The sequence below is a fragment of the Thunnus thynnus genome, chromosome 1 (genome assembly GCF_963924715.1).
Source record: "Thunnus thynnus chromosome 1, fThuThy2.1, whole genome shotgun sequence".
NCBI lineage: Eukaryota > Metazoa > Chordata > Actinopteri > Scombriformes > Scombridae > Thunnus > Thunnus thynnus.
This window is the reverse complement of record NC_089517.1, coordinates 20,091,969-20,112,907: the sequence shown is the minus strand read 5'-3', so window position 1 is coordinate 20,112,907 and position 20,939 is coordinate 20,091,969. Positions and strand designations below refer to the sequence as shown.

At 40.0% G+C, this 20,939-nt stretch overlaps 1 protein-coding gene across 4 annotated transcripts in view; it reads left to right on the top strand.

The window, feature by feature from the left end:
* zfhx3b (zinc finger homeobox 3b) overlaps positions 1-20,939 on the top strand; it is a 346,552-nt gene that overhangs the window by 178,326 nt on the left and 147,287 nt on the right. For all 4 annotated transcript variants that reach the window (XM_067589268.1, XM_067589255.1, XM_067589264.1 and 1 more), the window contains exon 7: positions 11,861-12,225. The gene's annotated coding sequence lies outside the window, so the exon portion shown is untranslated. The remainder of the gene's footprint in view (positions 1-11,860; positions 12,226-20,939) is intronic.

Sequence of the window (20,939 nt, the reverse complement as noted above, 5' to 3'; positions counted from 1 at the left end):
CAAACTTCAATGAGTCTCTCTTTCTTTCCTGATCTAATTATCGCTGCCCCCATAATCGCTGTTATATTCATCATAGTGCTCAGTATTTATAGGGTCTGTTTTCATCATAGTAATAATGTCACTCTGGAATTCCCATGCAGAGAGAGACAGAGAGAGAGAGGGAGAGAGACATACATCACAGAGTATATAGAGGAAGCAGCTGGAGATAGGGAGGGCTGGTTCTTGGATCCAGATATCATTTGATGTTGGGGAGGCTACAACAACAGGACTGCTCCCCTACCTCCCTGCAAATGCCCCCTTGTTTTGTCTGGACTTTCCCCCGCCTTTCCACTGTGGAGTCTCTCCAGTAGAACTGGGTTCAGCTCGCCCCTATAACCTCTGATCTTTAGGTCCTGTCCCTTTGAGCTGGGAAAGCTACTACCAAATTGACAAATTCTTTTTCTCTGTCTTTCTTTTTCGCTTCAGCACCTCAGAACTCTCTTCAAGTCTGCATCCTGTTAAGTCCAGACTCCACTCTCCTGTTCCCTCTTCCCACTCTGCACCATTCTCCTCTCCCCCCTTTACCCCCCAACCCACTTCTGTTCCAAGGGAGCCCAATGCCTCCTATTCTCTGCCCCCACAATGTTGCTCCCAGTATTTGGGTATATATTTAACACCCACATGTGAGGCCTGGTGAAAGTGCCTGGGGAATGGAAAGGAAAACAAGCATGCCCTCTCTCCCGGCCCTTTAGTGCTGGCCTGCTATAAATACCTCCGGGTGCCGCGCCAGTTCCAGCACCAGTGGCATGGGAACCTCTCCCTCCTCTGGTCCATTGCTTGGCCACTTAAGTCCAGTCTGGGAAGGCTTTAGCCAGCAGGCTGGCCAAAAGGATGGGTGGGAGAGTAGGTGTGTGCAAAGTGGACAGTAGGACATAATGGGGAAAAAAAGTAAGACTGTATTTAAAAAAAAAAGTAGGGCTGTATATGACTGTGGTGGTCTTTCTGTGTATTTTGTCTGCATCTCTGAGGAGCATCCCTGTGTCTTCTCCCTTTCTCCCTTCCCGTCATCTCCCTTTTCAAAAGACTTCATGTATACTGCATTTATGCTGTTTTGCCTTATGAAGATTGTATGAATATGTGCTTTTCAAACTGTTAAAAAAGAGATCCCCTTTTCTTCACTGCGGTGAAGTGTTTGTTATGTTACTCCCCCAAAAATTGATTTAGACTTTTCAAAGGTTTGTTCTTCACAGTGCTGTCTCCCTGTGTCGACGCACGACAGGCTCAGCTCATATTTTCAGAGTTTGAGGTAATAGTTTTAAACTGATAGACTAAACATCTCTCTCCCCAGCTGTTCCAGTTCTACAGAGTAAATAGTTTTATGTGCACAAACACACACACAAACTGTGTGACTGACTTAGTCTAATGATTATTTCTTTTTGGCTTGTGGGGTTTCAGGAGAATTGCTGGGTTGTAAGTTAAAAGATGTGGTGTAGGGCACTTTCTTACTGTGCCTCTCCTCATTTGAGATTTTTAGGTTAGCCATTATACTGGCAATATCCTTGTGTTGTATGTCTCAGCTAAATGACATATTTTGGTATTTTAGTCCACTAATATATCTTATAGATTCAGTTATCAGCAATAAATAACACTGTGGATTTTTACAAATAGACTGTGGCTTTTCCGGTGTCAGCTACAAAAACAGATACTCAACCTCAAAGCTTTTTGTTTGGTCATTTAACATACTGAGTCTACAGATTAAATGTCTCTGTTGTTCCTTTTCCCCCTCACACCTCTTAGCATTCTCCCTAGGTCTCTTTTTCTCTCCCTCTCTTAATGCTCTCCTTTCCTCTCTCCCACCCCTACAAGGCTCACTTGTTATTTTTTCGTACAAGGTCCTGTAATTAAGTTTGACATAAGCACAGGGATTAAATATGCGGTTGAGGAGGGAGAGAAAGGAGCTCTGTTACAATCTCAAGGCCAGCTGTAAAATGGAACCAGATTGCGACACTTGGAGTTGGAAAGTTTGGGAAAGGTGCCGAGACTGGAGCTGTGTTCTACCAACAGCAGGGTCTGAGTCCTTCTCCAGCTTTAGAGCAGCTGAAAGACTACTGACTCTACGGCCAAAAAAGCTAATATTAAAAATCCTCAGGCAGAAGACTAACACTCAGTCCAGTCCAATGATGCTTTCTTTTTCAGCTAACAGACTGCCATCTCCTCCAGCTAAACATTAACTGTTGTCTGTCCAGCCAGATGACTGATACTCTTATCCCGGCCAAAAACACTGCTGCCAAAGTAATACTAGAAAGCAAAATACTACCTAGTTAACTGTTCAAGTAAACTTTAAGCACAAAATGTATTGTTCCCCTCAAGAAAAGACAACTAATTTGTCATTCAGTTTATGCGTAGTTATCAAATAATATAGAATAAAAGCAGCTGGCAACTTCATAACACAAATAAAAAGCATAGTGTTTTAAAATGTTTACAAGAACCCCATATTAAACTTATAAGTAAAGACAAAAAGAGCAATCACACCCATGACCTCCGACTGATGGTAAGAATGGAAAAGTGATTGTAACTCTGACCCATAATGCAACAGGAAAAACCATTTCACATGCTATCACTCAATCACTGACACCAAATATAGAAATATAGGCTAAGATCAGCCCCCAGTGCACCGAGCGTGTCGATAGGATTTTCTTCTGTTCTGAACTCTGAGAGGTCTCACATGGAACTTTGCATTCTTAAATAACTCTGGCAAAACGCTTTAATCTTAATGAGTCTGAACAGCAAATCTCTCATCTGCAGCAAAAAGGATTAGGAATGCAGAAAAAAAAACTGCCGTTCCACTTTGATGAATTGTGTTTAGAAAATCCCTGGGCATGAAGTTCCCCCAATGAACAAAGCGTTAGGCGAGAACGGATGCTTTTAAACAACACAACTTATCTGAGAAAAACAGAACATGCATTTAAGTTAAAATACAAAAGCAGAGCTGATTCGACTCCTCTGCAAATGATAAAGGTGACTAACTCTTTTCCTCAATCCACTTAGCTACTTTTGGAATCAAACCTGGAGTAGCTTTGCACAAATTACGTGCATTGTGTTTTCAGTGCTTCATCAGTGGTGTGTTTATTTATTCTGCGTGATGCATTCTGCTATTGTTAAGCATAAATAAACGAATTCATAATTTTTTTGCCTCTTGTTGTAAGCACTTGAAACGGAGTGATGCAGTGTTGAAGAAGGAAGTTGATGAGCTAAGACAGTTAAGTGCCAGGAGATGCTTCCAAAAACACAAAACCGCTGTTCCTAGTATAGTTTGCTACGGTTATCCGCACTGCTTAAAGAGGACCAACTTTTCACCAAGTGTGAAAATGTATTTAGTTAAGTATGCTATTATGCAGAGGTGTTTATTTGTATTTGATTAATACATTATTGATAATATGTTAATGTAATCCAAATCAAAGCAGTTCAGCATTTACTTGATTAATTATTACTCTGTGGTGTAATTTCCCCAAACAGCCTCTCTGAGTGGTAGGGGTTCGAGCAGTAAGCCTCTGGCTAGTTCAGACTGCTCAAACTACAAAGAGCCTCACTGCACTGGGACCTGCTCTTGGTTCCCCCTTTGCAACCCCCCCACCCACCTCCCCAAATGCCCCCAGGCCTTTAGAAAACTACCCTGGCTGATTCTCACTGTATTTATTTTACCTTTCCTTCCAAATCAACACTCCCTTTTGTTTCCCGTAATGGACGTTTTACGAAGGAGATATTGCTGATGCAGGTCAGACATATGATTCATATTAATGAGAAAACACCATCATGCCAGATATATATCCTCCTGAAATAAATGGCCCTATTACCTGGATGTGATTTTTTAATATATATAAACGTGATTTTCTTCCCACTCAGGAAAAGTGTCTGTGTTGCAAAGACATCAATGTCTTGTGTGTGTGTGTGTGTGTGTGTGTAGTGATAAATATTACCATGCACTTGACCTATATTGATCCTCCAGTAGGATGTATACCCACTCCACCACGTTGAGCCTAAACATCTGGTTACCAGAGTGCTCCTTTGAATGACAGATAACATCTGCGAAGTCTGCTGCTATCACAGGAAACAATGTTCCTATCTCCCCCTCCCGCCCCTCTATCTCTCTTCACTCTCTCCCCCTTGTCCCTCTTTTCCCATGTCCTGCTCATAAGCACATCCCTCTCATTGATTTCCCATTAACCCCTTCCAGACTGTGAGTATCTGCCCACCCAGACACGCAGACACCAATGGATTGATTAACAACGTAATGGCATCACTATGGCTGCCCATTCCCATCAGCCTGACCTGGTCTGCAGGCTGGTCCAGTCCATGTCCCCCATCTTTCTCTCCACTGTTGCAGATAGTCATTAGGCTTCTTTACTGTATTATCACCTCCCTTCCTCCTTCCTCCCTTGTTTCTGTCTCTTTCCTTCCTCTTTACTCCATATTTCCTTTCTTTCTTGTTTCCTTACTCTTTCCCTTTTTCATTTCCCTACACCTTCCTGTATTCATCATCCTCTGTCCACTGTATTTGCCTCCTCCTCTCAGTTCCCTGTTAATATTCACCTGGCATTCAGCTTCAGGTCAACCCAATATCTGAAGCATAGCAGTCAATGTCTGTGCATGCGTGTTTGCATGAATGCCAATGTGTGCCAGTATCTCCCTATATGTGCTTGCAGGTATGTGCTGATTAGTGTCATTGAGGACAGTAGTTTGCAGGGAATTTTAGACAGAAGTCTGAGATGAACTGTGGTCTACACATTTAGTCACATCAGAACAGCAGCACAACTTTAGCTTCAATTCCTACGAAAGCAGAATCACAAAAATACTTTCAGATGGTATTACAATGGATGAGAAAATTAAACTTGTTTCTGTGTGTGGGTGGCTGTATTGATGTGTGCATATGTTTAGATTTTTTTTTCTTTTGTTGTTGAACAGACTGTCTGTTAAAATATATACTTACATGGAAGGATGCCATCATATCTGTTTCACTATGTATTTCCTCCCTCACTTTGGCAACTGCTTTGGCGGTAGAGATAAAGTAAATGTGTGTTTGTTAGGTTGCGTTTGTGAGCCACAACTGAGGCAAGTTAGAAAAAGCCCTTCATTTAAGCATGGCGTGCCTCCATCAGTCCTAGTCTCTGATGTACAAAGAGCCCAGAGGAAGGAGCTTCACAGCTGTTTGTAAACTATGGGAACAGGAAAGGTCAACAAAGTAATGCAGTGCGTTTTTTTGTAACGCATTTTCATCTCTCTCTGTTCCATAGTGAGACAGCAGGGCTGCGCCCTGCCTCAGTAGTACTGGTGCATTTAAATTACTGTTCTTGCCTGGAGAATAATGGTGAAAGCATAACCCCATTGTATTCTTTGATAAACTCTGGAAAATGCATGGTATAAGCTGAGGAAGAGGCGCAGTTTAAGGGCACAATTGCCTTGCAAATCTACCATGGCAAAGTTTTTCTGAGAGAGAGAGAGAGAGAGAGAGAGAGAGAGACAGGGAGGAAGAGAGTGGTGAGGAGAAGGGGAAATGGGGAATTGAGAGTTGAGGGAGGAAGAAAAGGGAGAGGGAGATGGAGGATCCAGCATGTGGGTAGAGTAGGGGGGTCTGTGTTGCAGGGACATGTGTTATCTCTGGGTGCAGAGGTCTTTGTTTGCAGGGCAGAGAGGTATAGATTTCCTCTCCATGTCAGCGCCTTTATTTAGGGCTCAGCACAGAGGGGACAATAGCAAACTAATCCAGCACTGAATCAGGATTAATATTCAAGCTGCAAATATTAATTCACAGCCAAAAGGAGGAAATGCAGAATGTGTCAAAATGCTCAAACAAATAAAGAACAAAAAAGCCCAAGATCTTTGACCAAAAATTCCATCCCGAGTCTTTCATATGAGTGCATTATTTTTACGGGGTCCTACAGTCTCGTCTCAGCATTCTGTTTGATTTCTGTATTCATCTTCATAATGATTTTCTATAGAAGAGCGAGAGCTGGGGGAAGCTGAAGAGCTGCGTGTTGTTTTTGGCTATTCTCACTAAGCTTGGGATTTAAGATCTGGATTTGAATATTTATGATAGAAAATAATAGAGGTTATAAAAATAAGTCCCTGCAGAGCTGGGCTGTAAGTTATATGGGTAAGCAATGCCTCCCATATCAAAGGAGCCTGGAGATGTTGGCCAGTAGTCTGATGCCTGTAAAACCCTAAAGCTCTTCAGTCCAGCACATGGAAGAGTATGGTTCTGATCCAAAAGTGTCACTCCCTCGTTCTGGGACAGACATCTATCAGAGTGCTTATGAGCACCCATAATTTTGTAAAAAACTTAAGTTATTCAGTTCAATTTAGTTTTGTCTGCCTCAAAACAAAAGAAAACAAATGTGCCACTGAGGTGAGATCGTTTGACTTGTTTCAAATATAGTTTCACTTGTTTTGAGATTGAAACAAGTGACAGTATGTGTAATTGACAGGTGGGTTACTCCTCTAGTTTTAACATAACATCACTTGATCCAAGAAAATGTTTTAAACATGCTGGTTTGCATTTGAAACAAGTGACACTTTGCCTTCCATTTGACAGGTTTTTCTTTTTTTTTTTCAAAGAAAACAGACATGTTAAGAGTCAATACCAGACTTAGTAACTTTTTATGATGACAGTACAGAGACAAATTTGGAGAATTGTGGAAGTTAGATGCTCTCTGCTGTTCTGCTCTTATGTCTCACTGACACGGTAGAGTGGCCCGTCCCACCGTTGTGAGGAGTTAACATTGGCATCCGAGGGCTGAGCCATGCTGTGTTGCTGTGTGAAAGATAAAATATTTGATATATATCGATATGTTTGCTAGAAATAATACACTATTTGTCTTTTCTGTTGCTGCCAAACCTGTTTAATGCTTAACGTGGAAGCATTATTGTTATACTTACCAATCTTGATCTACTTGTTCATTTTTTTATATCCCACATGACCATGAAAAAGAAGCAGATAGAATAAAGTTTTTACACTGGATTAGTACTAGAGTATTGTCCAAACAAGTGAGCGTGCACGTCCACACCACCCGCATACAACACACACACACATACACGCACTAGCACAGTAATCCCACACTAGGGGGTAAAGGCCTGTTGTATACCAGCCAGAAAAACCATTGTGATGTTCAAAGGGACTTCACAGAGGCTCTAACCATTGATAAGGTCTAATGTGATGAGGGACTGTAAACTTCATCTTTTATACATGGCAACATAATGTGAAAGGTCAGCTTATCTTAATCCTCAAATCTGCAGCATCCAGGCCCGTGGCCCCATTTCATGAAGTTAAAGAAATAATCTTAGAGTCCATTCTGAAGACGGCCCTTATTATCTTCCCCGCAAGGTCCAATCAGAAGATATCATTAGAGTGTACTATGAATGCACTGTAAGGAATGATTATTTCTCTTTTCTAATCGGCCCCAATCATATCATAGAATCAGCTGGACTGTGTGCTCATGGTGAGAAGCTTTATTATGTCCAGTGATTAATCATCAAGCACTGCCTTATCCCTCTCAGACACACAGCACACTGTTAGCCTGGTTCACAGAGCGAAAATGGGAAAACATCACCTTGATCAGCAAGATGCTTTCGTAATTTTTTTTATACTCTTTAGTTCACCCCCACCAATGGCCATGTACAGTAAAATGCATAATCATCTCAAGGATATGGAAACAATACCAGTGATTCACTCGTGTACAGTCTAATCAGTGTTGGATACCTGTAGTTATAAAGTAGAACACCATTTTGTTTTGCTCCATTCATTGTATTTGTGCGCATCTTTAAACATGCCATAGCTTCCTGAATTGGCTTACTCTGGGTTTCTTTGTTTGTTAACTTCTTGATCCGTCTCCATCTGTTTCTGAAATTTGTTAGTAACAATGTGTCCTTAAATTCCAAACAAACTGAGGACAGATTACATGCACGGTTGTGAAGTAGAAGTCACTACCATAGTTTGTTTATTAATACAGGCCAGAAAGGTTATTGTCTTAAGACCAAGTTTGGGAAATTTGTTGTTTAGGAATCCTTTGTTCTCAACTGAAAGTGTGTCAAATGTAGACAGACTGTGAAATATTTATTCCTTGACTGCAGATCATATTAGAGTGTTATTGTTTGTTTCGTTTTGTATTCCACTCCTAATTTGCCAGTGGTACAGTTTCTCGTGAAGTCTAACAAACACACATCAACTTTAACAAAGGTAGACCCCGTCCTGTAGCCTTAATTAGAAGGAAATTGTAAACAGACGCATGCCTTTCTTTTGCGGATTATCCATACTTTATGACTGAATGTTTGAAGTTATGAGGGATTCTGAATCAGCACTGCTCGAGTGGTGCTCTTATAGGACATTGTTGTCTTCAATTATTTTCAGTTATATTCCCGTCTGTAAGAGGCAGGGGATCATTTATTATTTAAAGATGCAATCGTTGCTGTTTATCTGGGATTTTTAAAACCGGGTTATCTTTTCTCATAGTTTTTTTTGATTAAAAGGAACAAAGTGTAATAAAGTGCAGTTTCAAATAGATGCTTGTCTCTCTAGCACGAGAGCTCATCTGCCATTATTGTGATTTAATATGAATGGTGCCAAGCAGCTGCCGAGAGACAAGATCTAACGAGCATCAGGGATGCTTTAGTATGTACATAAAGGGTCTCATACAGACACAAGCTGCTACAGACGCGCACAAATACACATTTAGTTGCAGACAAACAATTACACATATTTTTATCCATATGCTGTAAAGATGGTAGACACAAAGACTCACAACTAATTGTTTCCGCAGCTGGATTAAAGACTTTTCCTTGGAATAACTACTGATAATTTGAACAAATACAGATGAATGCTATCTTATTTTAACTTAATCAGCTTTGGAGCAAGAATCAGAAAACAGTTTTATTTAGTTTACGTGATGAGTTCATACATACTTGTGATTGGGATTTTGTCCATTTCTTTGGAGGGAAGCAAGAACAGACAGATTATCACGCTGCAGACCCACATTCAGTGAAAGTACAGTACTGCAGTTGCTCAATACATCTTTCTATAACATCCTTCACTTCATTACGCAATAATATTGTCATGCACACAACTTCATCCCCCAAGTGCACCCTAAGAATAGAGCCTTTTTCCAGGTTTGAACAGTAGTGTTACATCCAGTCCCGCTACTATATCTCACTGTTCTTACACATATTGTTTTTTTTTAAAACCCCAAAGCCCCAGAACTCTTGTTGTTACCCTCTTATAGTCACTAGTATCCACTCGCCCAACCATCACTCTTGTTACTTCCAATACTTAACTTTACACTGAAGCCTTTACCCCTGAGACCCTAGTGTTGGGAGATTAGTCCGGCCTCAACTGAAGTAGACAAACTGCAATCAATACCTGATATAAGCAGTCCACCAGGGTCAGGCGACCTTGCTGTATGGCACCCACGGCAACTCTAGTAAAGTCCTTATAAATTCTGGGTGACTGACCCCTGACGACCTGGGCAGATAAGGTCAGTCTGGCCAGAGTGACCTAGAGCCAAGAGGCCAGTGTCCAGTCAGTCTGGCTGTCCTATAATGAAGTGGTCAGTATTGCCTTTCTGTCACTCAGCAATTACTGGGAGAGATATGGAGCCATAGATAGGTGCTGAATGCACAAGGAGGCAGTAGCCACAGAATTACATTCACGAGGCAAAGGACCGGTAAAGTGACATGTAAACTACTCTAATATGGACTGGTAATGACTGGGAGCAAGACGGATCGAAAGGAGTCTGACAACTTCAGCAGGACTGCATTACATCTGTGCATGCAGCCACAGGAAACACGACTGCAAAGCTTACGGTTAATACCTGCTCTTAAAAATCTGATGATCTGCTGCCAGAATGATTTAATTATGAACACAACAGCTGTGTTTTTTTCTTTACTGGAAACAACATTCTGTAGCTTAAAATCATTCTTCAGATATCTTCGAAAAGATTCAATCAATGCATTTGCAAATTAATTTACACATACTTAAAAAAAAGCCAGCAAACATCAATCATGACCTAAAAACCTCCTAATGTATAGGAATAATAATAGATAATTGATCTAGAAGGAGCTACTGATAGAATATTTCCCTAATGTATTAATGACACAGGTGCGACTTGCAGACAAAGAAGTGATCAGATTAAAAGATAAACAGACTGACACGCAGGCAGAGGTCATGTTGCCTGCACAAATAGAGGCCTGTGTATGTCACACTGTTTCTCCCATGGCCTGTTGTGCTCCCCGACACAGGTCAGGGGCTAGGAAATCCCCAAAGCCATCCAGCTGCTGCCATCAGAGACTCTCGGCATTCTTCTGTCTGCTAACTATTTAGTTGTCAGTGATTTGGTTAAGTGGAATTGACTTTTATCTGCGGTGTGCTGTGGGGCTGCCACTGGCAATTCAGAATCCCCCTTCCTCAGCTCCTGTCTTAGCCTGGTGTCACATCCAGCACATTGCTATTGGCAGCTGAGCCAGGCCTAATCAATAGCCCAGGTCAGGGATGGCCCGCGGCTCTGCTGTGGGTGGGCTATTGATCCGACACACACACACTCCCACAGGTCGCCCTGACAAACCGGGAAGTCGTGGCCTTGGACAGAGCGAAAGAGAAGAAGAAGTGAGACAACAAATTAACAGCGCTGCTTTGTGTCTACAGTAACTGCTGACGAAACACTGTCATAAAAATAATGAATTTATTGATTAGCAACTAATGTACTGTACACTTTATTTATGATAGCTGAAAAGGATCATTTAAATTGATATTTCAAAAATCATGAGAGTATCACCCAATGCTGTGTAAACATTAAAATCAGATCAGAGAGAAACCTTTCAGATGCAATCCCTTCATAACTATACGACCTCTGCCCCAGCCTGTCTGTCTCTCTTTCTCTTCTCTTTTTACCTATCTTTCTGTCTCTCTCTCTCTGCTGGGTCGATCCTCTATTGTCACTCTTGTAGACCTGTGGCCAATAAGCAAGAGTCTAGTTATTTTTGTTGCAGTTTTAAATGTTGCTCCCTGAGCTCCTTATCAGCACCACAATAAGAACTCTTGGGAACAATTAAGCATGGGCTTTAACTCAAGTCTAACCACAGAGGTAAAAATAATCGCACAATGTTTCCAAATGGAAGTGGCTTCAAAAGAGCTATTCAGTTATCACAAACTGTTTGCCTCTCCCGCCTGTATTCCCTAACTAAATCTCTGTCGCTGTGGAACTATTGGAACATATGACAAGCATATTTACCCAGCTTCACAAACCAGGCCCATGTGGAATTCAAAGTCTTTTTTTTTTTTTTGCATGTTTTTTTTTTTTTTTTTTTTTTCATCGCTGGAATTGACAGTTGAATAAATATATATTGTCTATGAGACTTTGTTGTTGTATACAGGAGATCCTCTGCAGAACAGGCAATTATATATGCTGTTACAGGAATATGTCTTGTTCTGGTTACAGGAAAATTAAGTTTCTCCGGAAATCTTTTTCATTTCTCATTTTAAAAGTCTTCAGTGATATGTGAAGAGAAATTACTCACAGCAGTTCATTTGCTATTAAAGATAATCTTGAAATCATAAGAGGCTGTCCAGCAGTAGTAGGATACAAATAACCATAGATTAATTTTCTTGGTTCTAAAAACAGATGATTAATTTTGCAGTCTTGATGGAAGTCATACTGCTCTGGTTTGCTTCTCCTGAAAGACATTTATTATGTGCTCAGATTTCAGGGATGGGGTACAGAAATTATAGGTTCTGTTACAGGACTGCAATGAAACTGTGCTTTATACTATCATGTTATTCAAATATGCACAAAACGTATTTATGACTCTGTTTTTCTTTCTTTTTTGTCTCTTGTTCCAGGTGATGGTGTCATCCTGATTTGTTCTTCTTGTGACCTGGGAGTCCTTAAATCCCAAACCACATAGCTTTGGAAAATCCTGGAAATACCTGGAATTCTAGGAGTATATCACCAAAACTTCTTAAGGTGCCCAGGCACCGGATCAATAGCTTTACATTATCCTTTATTATTTTTTGTGTATACAAAGAAAGAGACGAAAGTCTGAACGTTAGCAATAGCAGCTGGCCATCCACCATTGCTTCGACGAGCCTGCTGTGACCAAGAGGGCGTGACCTTTCTGCCTGCTGACTTCAAACAGACACTTGAAAAGAAAACGCAGTCAGAGAGGCTTCCGTGTGGTCACAACTCAGACCAAAAACCCCATCAGGTAAGGCTATGAAGTCCCCCTTGCTCCTGCTGTCCAAGCCCTAAGCCCTTTAACTTCCTCTGGGCTTTGAAGCTAACTTGTCCCCAGTCTGTGTCCCCCACACAGTTAGCTTGCCTTCAGAGTTGGTGTAAAGGAAAGGCTGACTGATAAATGCCCTGCTTTCATGCTCTGCTCACCTGTTTGTTCCTCTCGGATTAGAGGCTCTGAATATGTTGACGTTGTTTGGTTGATAGACGCTCACTCTAGTTTCCTCCCTGGCCCCTTTGCAGATTTGGCCAATGACCAGCCACAGTGAGAGGGAATGGGCTAGAAACATGACAGGACTTGGCGTATATGACTAGGTGCATCACACATTATATACAGAAGCATGTGCTCATTACTGTCTGTGTCAAATTGTATGGACATGCAAACACACGCTATACTCGCACATAAACCTGCAGACCAACATATGTTTATGTGCAAAACCTTTTTTTTTCCACATGGATAGGAAATTCATTTTATTTACGGTTTCACACAATGACACGTATACACTCTAATATACGCTTTCTACAGTTATCAGTAATGCTGTCAGTAATGGGATGTGTGAATGTTCCAAGACATGGGTGTTTTTACTTTTCTAAGGGGACTAAAGTAATCTTCTAGCTGATAAAATGTCACCGCTGTTTGTGACTGTGTACAGGTGGGTGTATGTTGTGTTTTGTATCTGTGTACCTGGTGTGTATAAGAATAGATATACTGTATGTGCTTGAATTTTGAAAAAAAAATGCAAAAATTGCACATTTTTGGGCTTCATAGCACATAGTTGTGAAATGACTATTTCCAGAGTGACTTTGAAATTTATTTCACTCAGCTTCACTCTTCGAGTTTTATTAGGGTCTAGTTTCCCAGTTGTTTTGCAAAAGACTGAAAACACATTTTCAGTATGTGATTAAGACCTGATCCCAGGTCCCAGGATTTGAACTATATTAAATTATTCTGCTTGATAAGGAAATCTCTATGATTTTATTTTTTTCTCAGGCAATGACTTGGAATCAAATAGGCCCTGATATAAGAATATAAAGATAAGGTGTTGTTTTTGTGTGGCAAAGCATCTTCCCCCCATCATACAAAAGCTAAAACAGCTAACTTTAGCTCCTCATCTACAGAGAAATGTGTTATTATTTTGCTCTGAAAATAGGCCTAATTAAAATGAAAAAGTGTTTACACAATTAATTGAATATACTGTAATAAAAAATGACAGTGAAAGAGGCAGGACATGCTCAATGAGATGAGTTACTGTATGTCGTTAAGGATCTTAAGAGCTTTTGTTTGAAAAGTTCAAAGTAATTTCACAAAATTTGGGTCATTGAAATTTAGTACCCAGCAGTAAGTCGTTGTTTTGAAAATAAGAATGAAGAAAATGGAGAAAATAAATAAATAAACAGCCTTTTTTTTTTTTTTCTTTCACCAGCATCTTAAAAGATTATTTTTAGTAAAGGGGAAAATAAAACACTTGAAAGCACAAGAAACAATATTTATTGTTGTGGAGCTAATTAAAGACGTGATCTGAAATGTATTTTCTATTAAGTCTCATTTAGGGCCCAAAGGGTCAGCTGCCTCACAATAGGACAACAATAATGCAGCAGGAGTCAGGAGTGGAGAGGGCTCCAGTCTGGGGGAAAGCAGCTCCCCTCCCTGGCCTGTGCGCTGATGGAGCTGCACTCCTTGCCCAGGGCTCCAGGGCTCCGACACTAGACCTTATTTTTCATGTGGGTTGCACACACTGCTCTTCTGCAGTAGGGGTTGCTCCCTTTGTGCCAGCCCTCCCCCTTTTAGAGAAAAAGACATGCATGATTTCATACATGAAAGATATATGTAATTGGACAGCAGGGCCTATGCAATACATTTACAATTCTAAACAGAATACACCCCCCACACACACACACACACACACACACACACAGACACCCCCATACCCCCACACCCTTTTCTTCCCGAGGAAATATATTTGCACATATTCAAAAACATAAGATCAAAAAATAGACAAAACACAGGTTATCATTCTTTTTACATGCTTTATATCTCATGTGAATGTTCAAAGTGCACAAGTGCATGGCTCAGGCAGTTGTGTTGTAGCTTACAGAGAAATACAGTTGATTCTGGTTTGTACTGCGATATATACTTGTAACTGGATGTGTATCGAAACATTCAGAATGGTGAATCTAAAAGCTGTCATCACAAGTAAAGTCTCACACATTTGGAAGTTGGTTGAAAATATCAAGTCCACTTTATTACTCATTTCATCATTTGATAGTTCAGTTTACAATTAAAAGTGTAGTCCTTATCTTTTCTTGTCATGTGCCACCTCAGAGTGTCATGTAAGATGTCATGTTAATTCAATACAGAGAAAAATAGATATGAAATAGTCAAATAACACACATCATAGAGTTAGCTTGCATCTATAAATACAAGATAGAAAATGCAATACATCCACAAAAATACAAACCAAACTCTGTTAGGCTCAAGATTACACACTGTTGACCAACAGATGTACTCAAAGTCTGGATAATGCTGGTTGTATGTTTGACTTACATTCTCCAAATAGAAGAAAAATATGGATTTGGATCACATTTAAATGCAAACATTTCACAGTTGGAAAACTGTGTTTGCTCCTATTCTTTCAGACTGAGAGGTTATTTTTGTAAAACACAATCACAGTGTGCAGAAATCTGTTATGTATTATTGGTTGGACTTTGGGAAGCTTCAATCAATTAGTTACCTGTTACAAAACACTTCCTTTGTCTCAAAGGGTTATTAAAAAGGTTCTGTCCACCGCACCATGACCCTAACATGTTTCGACCATTACTGTATGGCAAAATTCTTTTGCAAAAATAGCAAATTTAGGCATAAGATAATCACAAATTCAATTCTAATTTAAGTTCAAGATGTGCAAGACACCAACTTGATGATTCCATATTAATTTTCAAGCTGTCATGAAGTGAATTAATGTGTGTCTGTGATCCAGTGCCCACATTTTATCCTCTGAGCTATGAAGGAGAATATCACATCACTGTCTGTCATTTGACCACAGGGAGGGTATGACCTTTTAGAATTCAAAGACAATTTTTCATGTTGATATCTTTTTGCCCTCATAAGCAACAAAACAACTTGTTTAACCGGATTAGATTCAGCTGATACACTACAGGGTTGTAGAGATGCAAAACATTACAAATTATTCAGTAACCGCATATCTGACAGAATTAGAAGTGGTGTTACACTCTTCTTAATTTCTTCTAACATGATGTCAGTCACACTTGTGCGAATGCCTGCGTATGTTAACACAGTTAAGAGGGCACACGAACTGTTGCTGCCCTGATTCAGTCTCTATCATACCAAACCTCCTGTGTCTCCTATACTGATTGAACTAAACAAAATGTACAGTATGTGCTTGAAATGGATTAAGGGTCATATCTCTACCACAGGAATGAGGTCAGCTTACTGTTACATACATGCTGAAATTCATAACATAAATGTGTCCTTAGCTGGAAAGCAGGCCATGTGAGCGGGATGTGCGGGTAGCGAGGATACAAGTGTCTCCCCTGTGCCAGACCGACAAGGCCTCTGACTGTCAGCGTGATAGCACTCAAACCAAGTTGAAAACTCATGACACTGGCAGATGATGTGTTTCTGCCACGCACATACATATACATACATAGTAACACAACATAGAGAGCATAGGTAGATGGACTGGCGCAGGGCTCCATGTTTAAGGTCCTAGCCCACCCCTCCTGTAGAGTGTCTGTCATGCAAAAGTAAACACCTTCACTATTAAGTCCCTTAACAAGCTAACACCTAAAAAAAAAAAGGAACAGCCCCACTAATCACATAGTCTTATTGGCTCCAGGAACTCTTAAGGCTGTAAGGGAGGGGTGGTGGGGTGGGGGGGGGGGTCACCTCTGTTGAGGTATTTAGAGCACAGGGGCCAAACCGCTTGATGGACAGGCAGTGCTCCGTGACCCCTACCCTCCCACCCCACCACCCACAGCAAATATGGGTGGGCTCACCTGCCACAGAGGCAAAGTTTAGGAGAGCTGATCGGGGTTAAGCGTCTGTAATTCCGCCTCAGTTGCTTTGACCATCTGATATTACTTCTACACATTACTCCAGGTGTCTCTCGGTCCTGGGGGCTCCCTCACAGCTCTGGAAGGTTTGAGCACACCAGGCTTCAGATGTTTCTGAGATGCTACATAGATGCTGTCTTTACATCAGCGGGTGTTGTAGAGAATTGTGTGATATGACTTGTTAAAGTCCATGCATGTAAAACTCTGCATGATCCCACCCTCTCTGTGTTCACTTTCTCTCACTTGTTTGAATATCAGCCCCCACTGAGCGCATGGTTGTTAGTGTGTGTAGTAACTTTGTCCACCTCACAGTCAGACACTCAGTATGTAAAGAAAAAAAAGCAAATCAGAAGCAGCCATTTTATCCTTTTATTGTCATTATATAGACTCTTCATCATTATTCGTCAATTGGCATCATTGCTGTCTTCGTGTCAACGTCATTGATTTAAATTGTAAAACTCATTATATCTGATTCGTTCTCCAATAATCACCTATTGGGTGTGTAATTAGACGTATTTATAGCCTTTTAAACTTAACAGATACATGCTTACTATTTAAAGCACTGTGCACGAAATGCATACAGCATCTTGATACTTATTTTACATTTTCTGGATGTTGTGTATTTGTTTTTTAATGAAAAATTAGCAGATAAACTTTGAATTATTGCTGTCTTGTTTAACCCAGTCCATATACTGTACTGTATTTACGATGTTGAGGCATCCGAGGCTGTGACGTAAGATTTGGACTTGACCCCTGGCGTTAATCCCGGATCTGTATTTGCCTTCTGTGTCGCTTCCACCTGTCATCTTTCATCTCGTCGTGTTGTTTGGGGGCTCGTCTTGACATCGAGGAAAATTACTCACTGTAAGTTTGTTATATTTAAGTGCAAACGCAGCGAGCTCACAAGTGGCATTTTTAATAGGTTTGGCATTATCCTCCGTTCCGTTTGGGTCGGTTTACCACCAGCTAGTGTTGCTTTTGCCTGGAGTGGTCATATGGCTCTGATTTGGGATCCCTCTGTTTCAGTGAGCCTCTCCAAAGCGCGTAAAACCCCACGAGTCCCGCCTGTCTCTCAACGAGAGTCTGTGACAGCAGCTTTCAGGATTTCTCCATTATTTACTATACATCCCCGACCTTGATGTATGCCTGGCCTCATGGTGCTTATTTCTTTCTTTACAAATTGTTCTTCAGTTCAGGTTGTATTTTACTTGGGATATTTAGTACACAATTTGGCGTGAAACACATAATTCTAACATTGTGGACAAATTCCAGACTAACACGTGTAAACCATGTTTTTAATTTGCCATAATTTATTTGGGAGTGTTCACATGCATTTGATTACAAAGTCTTTTTTTTTTTTTTTAACAATTCGTGAACTTGGGATTTTTTTTTATCTGGGTGCATGATATTGAGATCTGATGGCAGGCAAAATGTTAAGGCATCTTCTTTGAAACATACAAATAGAAACAGAAAAAAAAATACAAATACAAAATCCAGAGTTTTAAATGGATTGCACAGCTAATCATAATATCCATCACTAGTTTGAATTCAACTGCTAGGAAATGATTTTCTTCTAAAAATGTACTCTGATCTTGAAGAAGTGGTGAGGTGTGATGAGGCTGGACGGAGGCTTGGCAGGCTCACACAGTTTTGTGTGTGTGTGTGTGTTTTTTTTGTTGTTTTTTTTTTATTATTGGTTTGAGGGAGATATTTCTATTTCTGCACTTCTTTGGTATCAATAACAGTAATAACAATAAGATAAAATTAATATATCTAAAAAAATATATTTATTAAAATATGATGCGACACAGTGACCCCCATCTCCCCCCCTCACACACGCACACACACATAAACACACATAAACCATCCCACATGCACACAGACACCCAGAGGAAGGGGGGGGGGGGGGGGGGGGGGAGACAGAGAAAGAGAGGTACAGAAAGAGGGAGATTCACGCTCGTTGATTTTTTTGGAACCTGTACGTGTGTGTGTGTGTGTGTGTGTGTGTGTGTGCGTGTGTGCGTGCGTGCGTGCGTGCGTGCGTGCGTGTGTTCTTTTATTCGATTTAACCGCAGTGATTCCGATAAAATAATCTGCACAATCAAGTAAAGTCAGTAAAACACTGGACATTTTTGGATGTTTCACGACATTTTAATTTCAAATATTGACAGACTTCAGATTTGGATGGATTATGTGTTAACACGACTATTTTTCTAAAATCCAAACGTCCAAACTGTTTTTTGAATAATGCATAGGGTCATTAATAAGGTAATACTGGCAGGACGAGTAAATGTATGAGAGAGAGGAATTGATATGCCTTCTTGTTTCTCATGTAAATGAGGCAGACTGACCAGACGGTCGCTCGTCATTTATTCTATTTCAAACTCTAAAATCACAACACCAGCAGCAGAAAACAGGTCCTGTTTGTTTTTTTTTTTTTTTTTCAACTCAAGCTGTACACAGGAATATACTATCAGCTATGTTGCTGGCTGCAACATTAACAAACATAGAATAATTTCTCTTTTCCGTTAGAAATATTTCAATCGTGAGATTCAGTGTCAAAGGGTGTAAAAATAAACATGCAGATAATACATCGAAGTTTGTCCAGAAGGAATTTAATATTCATTTTTTATTTCAATATATTTACTTGGCTCACCAAACAAAAATACCCGTCAAAACTGAATAAAAACAGATTGTCTATAAACAGGCAATCATAGAATCAAGCAAACAGAAAATCAATAGGCAAATTATATTTCAATGATAAAACACACACAACTTCTGGGACAAAAATAAAAAATAATAATAATGAAAAAAAACTTCAATACACATATGTTGAACACAACAACATGTTTAAAATATGTGAAATAAAATATCCACCAATATGAATAGTACAGCACTTCTGCAGAATTTCTACATGTATGCATCTTCTAACAGTTAAAAAGTGTTTTAATAAATGTTCTGCCACAACACATGCTTACACAAGACTACATAGAAACCAGCAGCAATCACAGTTACAAACGTTTTAGTTTACATGAGGCTCCCCTAAAAATTCACCACACTGAGTTTTATTCCCTTCAAGAACATTCCCTGTGTGCCAAACATGACACAAGAATAAAAAAAAGGGAAAATCCGAGGCCACATGTGGATGCAATATTGGAATATTTGCCAACACTGCTTTGGAAAACAAAGTCGACGTAAAATATAGAAATAGAAGTAAAGGTTTGTATGGAGATGTGTATTCTGTCCATCTGGGATACAGGTTATGCTTAAAGCATGACGGTGAAAAATCATCAGAGTTTAAGTGTAAAAAAAAAAATGCAGCATCTACATTTACAAATTATCACGACCCTGAAAAGTTCATTTTTTAAATACATGTACGATTTCTTTAGCAAAATATTGTTTTTCCTGAATATGGATTTGTATATAAGCTGTGCTGATTACTGCAGGATGATCCGCTAATTAGGCCAAGTTGATGTGTGATCTTTGTTGGGCTTTTGTGCTCCTTGTCTCACTCCTCAACCGTCAAGCGGCTACTGATGAAGTGTGGCCGTTTCGGACAGTGGATGCACTGTCAATGGCAACTGTTGTGGTGAAATGTTTGTTTGTGATTTCTGCTCAGATATAAGGTAGTCTACATCCTTACATCTCTCCTGAACACGCGTAACTTGGGCATGTTGATTTACATAATTTACACGCTGGCCAGTCTAATAGCCTATGTAATGAATACAAGGCAAAGGTGCGCTTTTGCAAAGGCCAGCTGGTCCGCAGGCGCTTGGCTCCTGTAAAAGAGTTGATGCGCTGCTTGATCCCTGTGGTCAGGCTGAACATAAGAGGGCGCTCCCATTGCACCTGGCTGCGCTGCCCTATCCACCCTAGACACATGGAGAGCCGGACACCAGTCCCTCATGTGCAATGATGTAGTGGTAAACAGCATAACCTAGACTGTATCATTTAGCCGAGGATCATCAAAAGACAAAGAACGACCAATATGAAAAAAAGTATAAAAATATATACATTTGTTTAAAAATAATTAAGCTTTTTTTCCCTACCAGTTAAAGCTTTATAAAAATTACAGTGATACTGCTATGTTTTTAATTAAAGTCATGTGAAAAAAGTTTTTTTTAATGTAGATAATCTCTTTTTCATAAACAAAAAATAGGCTGCGATGAATTCAGAAAGGTTTGTCCTCCATATTAAATATGGAATACTTATCAGCCAGCTGCGGTCACTGAGTGGAGAATCCAACCTACAGGCGCTGGATGTCGCATGTATCTGTCAAAGTGTGTTTTCTTTAACCTCATCACTAAAATAACATACAAATTTAAATCTTATTTTAATAACCAGTCCAACGTGTTTGTTTTGTGTTCCATCTTGAGCTTCCAGTCCACCCACAAAAGGTTTTTATTTAAAAATATTTTGATATCATAATCTTATTCTGACTGTTTCCTGGAGAATGTCTGATGCCCTTTTCATCTCTGTTTACCATAGCCTGAACATATGACTGACACCCTCCTTGTTAATATTGCAGCCTATGAGCATCTTCAATCCCCAAATCCTTCGGAATATAATGGTCGTTATCTCTTTATAAAGTTATATGACTTTTCTCGATAGCAG